This window comes from Rhinolophus sinicus, linkage group LG05, assembly GCF_036562045.2.
Source record: "Rhinolophus sinicus isolate RSC01 linkage group LG05, ASM3656204v1, whole genome shotgun sequence".
Classification (NCBI taxonomy): Eukaryota; Metazoa; Chordata; class Mammalia; order Chiroptera; family Rhinolophidae; genus Rhinolophus; species Rhinolophus sinicus.
The window spans coordinates 157,963,398-157,975,790 of NC_133755.1; the positions used below are offsets into that span (position 1 = coordinate 157,963,398).

Genomic DNA, 12,393 nt, shown 5'->3' on the forward strand with positions numbered 1-12,393 from the left:
ATAGATGCTTCATTCAGCCACCATTTTGTAAATATTTTGTTATGCTTCTACCTATTTGAGCTCAAGAGGAAAGAAAAGTACAAGTGCTTCAAGCACTCTTAAGAGAGGTCTCTCTTGGCTTGCAGTTTGCAGTCGTCAGGCAGGTAATCAACCAGGGAACAGAAACAATCCCCACGATGATGTGTTCAGATGAGATTCCTGTTCTCCTGCCAGTAGACTATTTGGACTCTGTATGTTCATGTTTCTTCTCACTTTTTAGAGGTCCAGGTGTATAAACATCATCAACAGAGCTTTGTTCTCATATTTCTTTTACATATGCAATACCTACATTTTGCTCTTGTGCATAAAAACTATTTCTGTTGTGTGTTCTTACAACTACAATGAGGCCCTTTTTATTTTTAAGTAGTATCTTCGTGCTGTAGTGGGAACAGATTCAGCTGAAAACTGGGCTTATTGTAAACAGTGTAAATAAACGTGGGTTCCCAAAGCCTGGTTGCTAGGCTATTAGCACAATAAAAAATACCCATATCACCAGAAGATAATAAAGGATGAAGGTGATGGAAACTCAATCAATTGCCAGTGATTCCATTGAGAGTTGGTCTCTGAGGTCAATGTCAATGATCATCTTCATCATTGTCTTTTTGAAAAGGTTAAAATTTCCCATTCCAAACGTGGGAACAAACAAAAAGAGTATACCCTGGAATAATAACCTGCAGAGACAAGACAGCGCCAGAAAGACAAAGCCTGTTCAGCTGTGTTTCCTGACAGCCCTGCCCAGCACACTTCCACCTCAGGCAGAGAACTGAGTTTCTAAAGAATAATTATATCAAGTGATGTCATGATGGATGGCCTCTTTCCAATGGCTCCATGCCTTATCTTTTGGGACAGAGAGGTAGGAGAGATAGCAGACAGTGAACTGTTGTCACAGTTTGATGGGAAGGGGGATGACAGGTCAATTTTTGGTGTTCAAACTCAGAGGAGAGTGCAGGGTCTGAGTTCCACCCTCTGAGTCCTCTCAATTAACCCTGCATTGATGCAGGCTCTTTAATAAAACAAATGTCAATATATGATCAACTTCAATTATAATACAAATATTTTCCAATAGTTTCATAGCACTAGATAATGTTCAAAAGGCTTTACAAATATTTATGAAATTATCCATGCAACCCAACATTGTAAGTAGTATCATTGTTCCCAATTATAGATGAGGAAACCGAGCATAGGAGGTAAAGTGACATGCACAGGTCATATGGTAGGTAAGGGGTAAAGTCAGGACCACAAACTGATCCCAGCTCCTGCCTTTAAGCCACCCACAGTACTGCCTTTATGATGATTTTAAAAATATTATGATTATTTCTAATAAACCTTTAGGCAAAGTTTACAAAAACAAAGAATCACATATTTCTCTATAAAAATTAAATCATAAGCTTTCATTATTGCCATACACTGACAATTCTGTTTATGTATTTAAATCACATGTAATGACTGCTTTAAATCCTAGGTGAAGTAGCTTATTCTCTAAAATACAGCAAAAGAGCCTATTTTCTGCTAGTGTGAGCTCATATTTCTCAAACTGGAGTATACACACCAATGTGGGTCTGCAGCCAGCTCACAGGAAGTACAAGACATGTCTCTTAGGAATATTCCCATTTATATGAAGATTTAGAGGAAACTATATGAAATCAAAGGTGAATGTCTATTGTAAGGCAGAAAGAAACCTGAATAAGATAAAACAGGAGACGTTCAAGAAATGCTGAACTTCTAACAGCTTGCTTCGAATTCTAGCTCAAGACTGGGGGGTTCTGGGTTTGTGCTCATGACCTCCTGCCACTTGGAGCTACTTTGCTGGAAAAGTAGAAGAAGCATTAAAGAAGAAAATGCAAATGCCATTGGTGCAAAAATAAAGTTTCACCAGGCTTTTTATCTTGTTTTCCACGGAACTATTCATAATAATTTTCATCACTTTTATTATTTGAGGGAATGATGAGAAGAATTAAATGATGAAAATAGAAAAGGCGCTCAGGATGTGAGAGCCATAAATAATGAATTTTATAAAAAGTAGGAACAGAAACAAATTACCAACCTCTCCATTTGAATTAATACAGAAAAATTATTATTCTTCCCATATTCTTTCAGGGACCACAGTGTTCACTGAACCATCCCAGTAGGCACAACATTAACTCGAACACTATGGGCAACTTCCAAGGAAAGGAGAAGACATGCTTTTAATTCATGAACAGCTTCTAAAATGGTGCCGATGAGATAAACATAAATTATAATACTTGGAAATACAAATACAATGAGTGTGTATAGAAGCTGAGGACAGAGTTTTCTTTTGGTAATATGAAAACACACACACACACACACGGTCTGACAATTGAGTTCACAAACATGCTGCAATGATGTTGCTAACATTTTTGAGGTGTGAGGGATTATTCATTATGAATTTGTACCAACTGGACAAACAGTTAACCAAGTTTACTCTTTGGAAGTGCTGAAAAGGCTGCATGAACAGGTTAGATGACCTGAACTTTTCACCAACAATTCATGGCTCTTGCATCATGACAATGCACCAGCTCACATGGTACTGTCTGTGAGGGAGTTTTAGCCAGTAAACAAATAACTGTATTGGAACACGCTCCCTCCTCACCTGATCTGGCCCCCAGTGACTTCTTTTTTACCCAAAGATAAAGGAAATATTGAAAGGAAGACATTTTGATGACATTCAGGACATCAAGGGTAATACAACGACAGCTCTGATGGCCATTCCAAAAAAAGAGTTCCAAAATTGCTTTGAAGGGTGGACTAGGCACTGGTACATAGCTTCCCAAGGGGAGTACTTTGAAGGTGACCATAGTGATATTCAGCAATGAGGTATGTATCACTTTCTCTAGGATGAGTTAGCAAACTTAATTGTCAGACCTCATGTGTGTGTGCGTGTGTGTATGTATGTGTGTGTGTCTGTGTGTCTGTGTGTGTATGTAAGAAAGGGACTATGGGGTCTGGATCTATATATTTAGTACTTCAATGCCCAACAAGCATAACCCCACCAATTCAAATACATAGGTTGATGTGTGCTCCCTATAAATAAAGTTTCTGTCAATCTTTGTGCAATAAAGCAAATGTAGACTAAGTCATTCTCTGGATGAAAGGAGTTTGAGCTGTTATTGGGTCAAGGAATAACTCAAGTTAAATGTTCACAATCCCTCTATAAGAGAACAACTGAATATGTAATTACAGTATTGAATGCATAATATTTGTTGGCTTTGATGATTTACAAAGTTCACACTCCCAACCCTACCTTCCTCTGTGTGTTCCTATATTTTTTAATTCATGTGCAATCTTGAGTGAATGCTCTACTTAGCACTGCAAGCCATCCCAGGAATCATGCCAGTGAAACATGTAAATTTTCTGTTCTTTTAGTTGTAGTAATACCCTTAAATTTCAGTAGTAAAATATGAAATTCTTTTCCAATTTAAATGAAGCCTCAACTCTAAACATTAAAAGCAAATCAACTTAATAATCTAGTTTTACCAGTTCCTCTTTCCATCTGTTTGACATCTTGGTCTGGTCTTTGGTTAGGCTTTAATTAAAAAGCAAAATTAAATTAAAAATCCATTTCAATATCAACCATACTTAGCCACTATTTGCTGATATGTTACTAATCTTAAGAAAAACTCTAATTCCACTCAATTATATAATTGATAAAACTATATAAATCTAATTCTAAAGCACTTATGTAATTCTAATTTTCAGGCAAAGATATGACCTAATAAAATATTTCAAATTTTATACTCAACAAATTCATGAAGCATAAAAAAGTGCCAACCTAGGTCCATTACTAAAAAGAATAGTTGCTTTCAAAAATTCATTGAACAGTTCACAATTATACTTTTAAGTAAGTTGATTTTTATTTTTTTACCCCAAATTAGAAAGTTGAACACCGTGAAAGTATCAATACATGTGCTCTAAAGGGAACATTTAAATTATTATGGATAAGAAGCAGATACTATCTTCAAGAGAAGCATAATTATTTAACTATTTTTAAAGATTTCACCAGTTTGAATAGCAATCACTTTTTAATTATTGTTTTATAAATCTAATGCTGTGTATAACATTCTACTTGTGGCATATTTTCCTAGGCTCCTTGGTCATGTTTTTGCACAATTATAAAATAACAAATATGATGTTATTATTACTCAACAAGCACATAACATAACTGATCTTGCAAAAACATCATCAGTGATGTGAAAGATACATGCCTATACTATGAGTAAGGATGGCAGCCCGGTAACTTTCAGGAGCAACTAGATTTATGCACAACCAGGTGCATTTGCAAGGTTGGACATCGGAGCTTTTGCGATGGGCTCCATCCTGAAGGAGAAGAAAGTGTGGGCATGACCTGGGTAAAGAGCTCCAGGTTAGCCTTGAGAAAGGAGGGGGGAGGCCACTGTTTGGTTTCCATTTTCTTCCTCTTTCCTGCACTATGTATAAAAATCTCTTGGGAAATAGTAAAATGAAACATTGACTATGGGGACTTTGAAAATATTTTCTTGCAAGGAAAGTTATTCAAATTTGAAAATTTTCAAATAGGTTGTTCGTGAGGCAGAGGCCTACACAACCTTACTGTTTTAGGTAATGCTCTTTGAACCCAAAAGAACAAAAAAACTCACTTGACTTCAGGGAAGAGGGTTGGGTGTTATTTGAAAGTATTCACAAATCAGAATGAATCAGAAGACATAAAGCCCTAGATGTTACCTAGTTTTAGTCACTGGTCTCTCTACCTTGGTCTCTTTAATGTTCCGTCTCATGGTCTCTCTCTGGTTTAGTCTCTCTCAAAGTCACTCTTTCCCAACCATCTTTTTCTCTCTTTTCTATGCCACTTCATAACTTCATCTTGCACGTGGCTTTGGCTTAATCAAATGTTTGGTGATTTGACAGCTCTAGCACAGTTGCTTCTTGACATTTCATTCCTTGTTTCTTACTCTAAATTTGCAAGGGAAAGACTAGCTGATTCAGCTCATCTCCATGTGCCAGCCCCTGCGTAGGTGATGATAAGTCTATGAATTGGCTGTCCTTGGGTCAGGCTTGTCCAATCTCTGTATATCTGTAGGGTGCAGCTCATGAAATGAGTCAAGTCTTTACAAAGCAAAGACTATGGATAAAGTACATTTCTTAGAAAGGCCTGCAGCAGGGCTGAAAATGACCGGTATCTATAGGACACTTCATTTTTAACATCCCATCCATTCATTATTAAACTATTCAGTTATTCATTCAATATTTTTACTAAGCAAGTTCAGTGGATCAGGTATAGGGGAGAAATAACAATCTGAGGCAGAAAGTGGAGATGCTCAAAAGCACTTGTTCCTTGATAATTCCCTTCACTGCAAGGTTGGCACTCATTACTGAGAACACATTACACATTTTTGACTTGTCAACACTATGAAATGTAATTATTCTGTCAGTCTAAAGGAAAGATGTCTTTATATGCATAATCTCCACCTTTACAGAAAAACTTGGCTTGTATCTTCACAGCACACCAGTCAACATTGGCGTGCTGAGTGGTTCTGGATCTGTGAAATAATACAAATAGAAATAGCTCACTAAAAGAAATATAGAAACAAATATAAGTGTCAAGGCAGAGAGGAATGGGGCACATGGGTATATGGGGAAGAGACAAGGGAGATCCACATAAAGAGTGATGTTTCTTGTTTAATAAATTCTAGGAGTCACAGATTAGAGTCTTGCCATGTTTGTTTCTCAGTTTATTTATTTATTTTTGTTATATTTGTTTAAATCTTTTTTTTTTTTTTTTTTTTTTTTTGGCAGCTAGTCAAGTCGTGAAATGCTTTGGAAAGGTCTTTCACTGTCTCTGCCAGATAATCAAGGTCAACATCAACAGTGTAAGTCATGCTTATAGTATGTACCCTTAATATGATATGGTGAAAATGGCACTTTACTTCCGTGCTTTTTTCAAAACAAAAGAAAAAACCTATAACCCCAGACAAATCACCACTGAGGAGCATTCTAGAAAATATCTGACCAATACTCCTCGTTACAGCCAAGATCAAAAACAAGGCACATTGGAGAAATTATCACAGCCATGAGAGTCTAAGAAGACATGATAAATAAATGTCATGTCATATCTTGGATAGGATCCTGGAACAGAAAGGAAACACTAGGTAAAAACTAATGAAATATGAATAAAATATGGACTTCAATTAATAATAATTTATAAATATCGGTTCAATATTCGAAACAAATATATCATAATAATATAAAGTGTTAGTAACAGGATTACAAGATATATCAAAATCTATACTTCCTAATTTTTTCTGTAAATCTGAACCTTTTCTAAAAGTGATTTATTTTAACAATTAATACTATTTAGAAAAACATGAAAGGTCTTTGTTTCATATAGTAGGTCTAATCTGTTATACTTGTACTTCAATGATTCTTTTATAAATTCTCTAAGTTATGATACCTCATAAACTCATCTTCTGAAGATTCTGAAGATTTAAAAGAAAGAGAGAAACAGGGAGAGGAAGGAAGTTATACTGCTCAAAGATCTTGCCTTTCTATCAAATACATGACAAAAAAAGTATTTAAATGATACAATCATTAAAGACTCAGCTCAAAATCATTCAGGACTAGGCTCCATTTTAAAAAGCAATGTAATTTCACTTTAACAAATATTAGAAATACATGAAAATGAAACACTACCCAGTTCCACCCATGTAAAAAAAAATCATCTATTTCTTTTTTTCCACCCCATATTCCTTCTCACTTGCTGCAATGACAGTGCTGATGAAATTGGGCATTCTGATTTTTATACTGTAATTTTTTTCATACACACGTCTCAGGTTACTTCATAGTCTTTAAATTTTCACTCTCAAAACCCACATTATAGTCCATCAAGTGTATTGACCACAGTTTAGTTGAACAACTCCCTATTGCTGACATATCAAAGAACCATTTCTACCACAGAGGAATCAAATCCTCCCTACCCTTCCTGTGTTACCCAACTGAAGGGGGAGATTTATTCCTTGGGAAAACATCTAGTGTCTGACCTCTTGACATGCACCCCCTGCTCAGGCCTAGGGAGGACGTGTGCAGAGCCCTGCTCAGCAGTTTTCAGGAGACAGTGCATAAACTGCAACTCCCGGCACTCTGCTAGGCTTTGTCCTTCCCTTTCTAGTTCTCCCAATGCCTTGCTCGGAAATCTGGCCTCAGGCATTGAAATACCTCTAACCTGCTCATAAAAGAGAAAATGAAAGTTGCTGCTCTTAATTTTATGCATCACGTGTCTTAAAATGAAATTTCTTCATAGACAGGAACGCAAAAGAGGGAATAATAACAGGTGAGAGAGGTAATGCTAGATAAATAAATCATAAAGCTGCAATGTCTTGGAAGGCAGAGGTAATGTGTTATTTGTAAGATGTCATCATGCTGAGATCATCTATGAAACCTATTAACTCCAGAGAGATAAATGCTAGCTACATCTGGCTCCTTTTCAGTGTGTGTGTGTGTGTGTGTGTGTGTGTGTGTGTGTGTGTGTGTGTGTTTAAATCACAAGTGGTTACATGAGACTTGTTGTTCTTTCTAACATCACCTCAAAAGTACAAGCTCAAGTTTGGCCCTGCTACAAATAAAGGAGGGGAAATAGATTGATCACTAATTTTAAAAACGTGCTATGGCAAAAAGCACAAGAGAATAAGGGGCTGGTACCAAAATGTGTAACCGTGCTCAGTACCAACTCAAAAAATGGTCACTAAATTGGCAGAGTTTACATCAGGAAGACAAAAAGCATGAGTAATGATCTTGTCAAAATAGGACGTTCTGGACTGTCCCATACAAACAAGCAACAGAAGGAGGCTGGAGTTCTGCCGACTCAGTCTGATGAGTAAACAATTGTGAGGTCAGTCCCAGCGTGGAAACACAGGCGATTTCTTTCTTTGTGAATTGGAATCAATACACAGAGCCCATTCCTTACCCCAAGAGAAAATGGGAGAACCCAGAAAACTGATGAAGTAGATCATGTCACATCAGTAAGCTGTGATCCACCTCGGTGACTGTGAACCCAGATGCACGTGGGAAGATGTGTGATGCAGAAGGACAGACAGACCTGTGATCTGGCTCCATTGGGTCATGCTTGGACACCTTGGGAAAAGATTTCAGGGTGAAGGGACCTACAATATATTGGGGCTTTTTATAGTTAGACATGACAATTATCTTTGTTGTTGTTGTTAAGTTAGCCTACTTTACTTTAGGTAGAATTCCTTTGTATGTCAAAAGACCCCAGTCCATCACAGAGGAATTTAAAGTCCTGAGAATTCCATGCATCCCTTTTCCCCCTACAATTTTTTTATTTTCTTCATATTTCTTTATTTCCAGATTATTTCTCCCTTTTCAAATGCTGGTAACATTTTTCTACATTTAAATGAATAAAAATCAGACAACCTATAATTTATTTTGTTTAGTCCAATTGGCCTTGTAGTGCCAAATCGTCTCTTTCTCTATGGAAAATCAATCTGGGTTTTCAAGAACCTGCTTGATTCATAGTCAACCTCAAACTGTACTCAATTCTAATAAATCAGCCTCCAAGTTTAGCAATGTGGAAAAGATGAATTTTTATATAACGTCTCAGAAACATCAAATAGTGAATTTCTAGGGCAGTATATCTATTTTATGCATGATTTTATTATGGATAGGGCCTAGATCTGAGATCTTTGTCCATAATAGTTTAGCAGTGTTTAATAAAGTAGAAAAATATAGTGTTGAATAAGGTAGAAAAATAAAAGGAGACAAAGTTAGAATGTGAGTATAGGATAAAAATAGAAATCCAAAACAAATTTATTGGAGGTGGGTTTTCATGACTCCTTTCTCTACCATGTTGGGATGGGGGGGTGCAACTGTGGTCATAGGGGAGTCTGGTGGTCCGACCACAGACCAGACTCTCTCTCTCTGGCTGCCTGGGCTGGGAGCAGGGTCTGGTAAGGAGGGGAGGGCCTGGCAGGATAGTCAAAGCAGAGGTAAATGTGTTATATATACATACATATATATGTATATCTATACACACACACACACACATATAAAATTTTTTTTGTAAAGGTGTTATTTGAATTCATGAAGAACCCCTGGCCATAAAGCTTTTTGAAGGTGATGTTATGTTGCCACATAGAAGCACCTTTGGCTAGCGAAGCTGGGCTGGATTTCAGGTCGATGTGTCCTCTCTGTAGGGCCTCTTTACACAGTGTTCACCAACACAAGTTGTATAGTGAGAACTGCCAGTACTGGTGGTAGAATGTGTGAGAAGCAAGGTGACATTGCCCCTGGCAACAAAGGAGTTGAATGTCAGTCAGGGGAAAAGTCAGGTAGTGATGGCAGACAAAGCCAGGTGCACAGATGGGGGACCCTACTCAGGCTGGGACCCTACTCAGCTTACCCACTTCATGGATGAGCCCACCCGAAAGAAGCTATCACAGGGAGATACTCTTGAGCCTGCCAGACCAGGACTCTGTCTTCTGAACTACCAAGTGTTCCCCAAATTAGAAATAGAGGCAGATCCACAAGACCCTTAGTTCTACTGGGACACAGAGGCCTCACCCCATGTGGGCCAGGAAAGAGAGATGTCAGTGGCTGCAATGGAAGATACGAGTTTTTCTTCCTTTACTGAGTGGCTGGGTGGTTTTCTGGAAGCACTTCTTCAGGCTGGGCATCTACTTGATTCCCACAGAACAGGCATCATTGACCTCCCTGGGAGTCAGTTCATTCTGCAGCATTAAGTAGGAAGGCAGCGGGGTTGATTACAGGGCAAGGGCAACTTGAGAGTTTGACTCTAAGGAGAGGTGTATTCTAGCAGTGAAATGTTCTGCACTGTTTTTATCCAGGCTTTCAGCCTTCCATGCAGGTCAATTTGCTTGGGAAGCCAGAAGGTTTGTGCTGATAATTAACCTTGCAGCATCCCCCCCTTCCCCCCAGGACTCCTCTGACCCGTAACTGCAGTGCTGAGTGACAAGGCGCTCTGTGACTTAGTGATGTACTGCCTGCCCAGTGCCAGCGTCCCTAACACAGGCCCCCGAGTTTAGAACTTGTTCTAAGCCCTTGACAATCTCTGAGTCATTTGACATACAGTACTTGACAAACATTTCTATTCGCCATTTCGAGTGACCCATTGGCTGTTTAACAGGGGAGAAACAAAATACGACGTACAGAAATGGAAACATTCTCAGATAAAATTCAAATCTACAGTATTTAACTGAGCAAGTACCAGTGATTTGAGAATTTGGAGAAATTCTGGGATTTGAACGTATATTGCTTGGAAGGAAAGACACTAGCATTCTCCCATTCTCCTAGGCCCGTTTGGCCTGTCACACCTTTTATGAGTGAACATACCTTTTATGAATGAACATACCTTTTTTGAGTGAAAGGTTACTATTTGCCAGTGTATTGATGTCTATCCATCTAAGCTATATTTGGGACTTTTAAAAATATTTGTACCAAAAAAAGGCTGTACTCTATTAATAGAAGGTATCTTATTCTTTTTGAATATAGAGTTGTGACCTATTAATGCTTAAGTCAAGTCTTAAAGATGGAGTCTTGTATTTAAAAAAAAAAGCTGTAATTAAGACGACAGCACTTCATTCTGTAATCAGTGTCTTTGTCTGGAGTAGAACACTAAATATTTCTATTAGATTTTCATTTCTTTAGCTTCTCATTCATGAAGGCACAGTGATGGCACATAGTAGGTGTCACATAGTGGGTTGAATCTAGGTTCCCTTGAAAGCAGAGCCCAAGACACAATTTGCAGGAAGGTAGATTTAGAAGTGCCCATCTACTACGGATTTACTGTATACCAGGTGTTTTTGCTTATTTTGCACACTTTAATTTTCTTCACAATCATAAAGGAAATAATAATAACAGGTCAACTTTACATGACATCACTCTCAGCCGTGCACAGATAGTCACTCAATAGTAATCACCAACAATATTTTAGTACCTTCTTATGTAAATGAAAAGGCTGAGGCACAGAGAAGTTAGGAAAGTTTTGTAGCCAGTAAACAGCACTGTCAAGGCCAAATCCAGATCATCTGGTACCAGCGACTTTGCTCTTAACCATGAAGTTCCACTGCTTCTTGAATAGTGGGGTAGTATATTTGTTCGTTTGTTTGTCTAGATTTGCTTAGGGATTTCTATAAATAGACTTTATTTTTTAGAGCAGTTTTGAGTTCATAGAAAAATTAAATGGATAGTAGAGAGATTTTCCATATAATCCTTACCCCACTTACATAGCCTCCTCCATTATCAATGTCCTCCAACAGGATGGTACATTTGCTACAACTGATGAACCTACATTGACACATCATAATCTCTCAAAGTCCATAGTTTACATTAGGGTTCACTCTCAGTGTTGTATGGGTTTTCACAAGTGTGTAATGTCATGCATCCACCATTATATCATACAGAGTAGTTTCACTGACGTACAAAATTTTGTGCTTCATCTATCCATCCTTTCCTTCTCCCCTAGTAATTACTGATATTTTCACTGTTGCCATAGTTTTGCGTTTTCCAGAATGTCATAAAGTTGAGATCATGTAGTATGTAGTCTTTTCAAAATGGCTTCTTTCACTTAGTAATATACATCTATGGTTTTTCCATGTCTTTTTATGGCTTGATAGCTCATTTTCTTTTTAACAACAGAGCAATACTCCATTATATGGAGGTACCACAGTTTATTTATCCAATCACCTACTGAAGTACATGTTGGTTGCTTCCAAGTTTTGGCAGTTACTAATATAAAGCTTCAATAAGTATCTGTGTGCAGATTTTTGTGTGGGTATAAGTTTTCAGCTATTTTTGGTAAATATCAAGGAGTGTAATTGCTAGATCATGTGGCGAGTCTGTTTAGTTTTGCAACAAATCATCAACTGTCTTCCAAAGTGGCTGCACCATTTTGCATTCCCACCTGCAATGAATGAGAGTTCCTTTTGCTCCACATCTTCACCAGTATTTGGTGTTGTCTGTTCTGGATTTTAGCTATTCTAACATGGCAGTAGTGGTACCTCATTGTTGTTTTAATTTGCATTACCCTGATGACATTTGATGTGGAGCATCTTTTCCTATGCTTATTTGCCATCTGTATATCTTTTTTGGTGAGGTGTCTGTTAAGGTCTTTGGTCCAATTTTTAATTGGATTAGTTGTTTGCTTATTGTTGAGTTTTAAGAGTTGTTTGTATTCTGGATAACAATCCTTTATCAGATGTTTCTTTTACAAATATTTTCTCCCAGTCTATGCCTAGTCTGCTCTAGATTTCTGCTCTGATAAGTTGATTCTCTATCCATCCATCTGTCTCTTCAATTTTTGAGGACAGTAGTTTGCCTTGTGACCTCATT

At 37.7% G+C, this 12,393-nt stretch overlaps 1 long non-coding RNA gene across 2 annotated transcripts in view; it reads right to left on the reverse strand.

The window, feature by feature from the left end:
* LOC141571714 (uncharacterized) overlaps nt 1-12,393 on the reverse strand; it is a 226,762-nt gene that overhangs the window by 98,404 nt on the left and 115,965 nt on the right. Inside the window, exon 5 of one of the 2 annotated variants that reach the window (XR_012496750.1) lies at nt 3,963-5,573. The exons of the other annotated variant lie outside the window; for it this stretch is intronic. This is a non-coding gene — a long non-coding RNA (uncharacterized LOC141571714). Of the gene's footprint in view, nt 1-3,962; nt 5,574-12,393 lie in introns of those variants that run through there. 2 annotated transcript variants of the gene reach the window in all.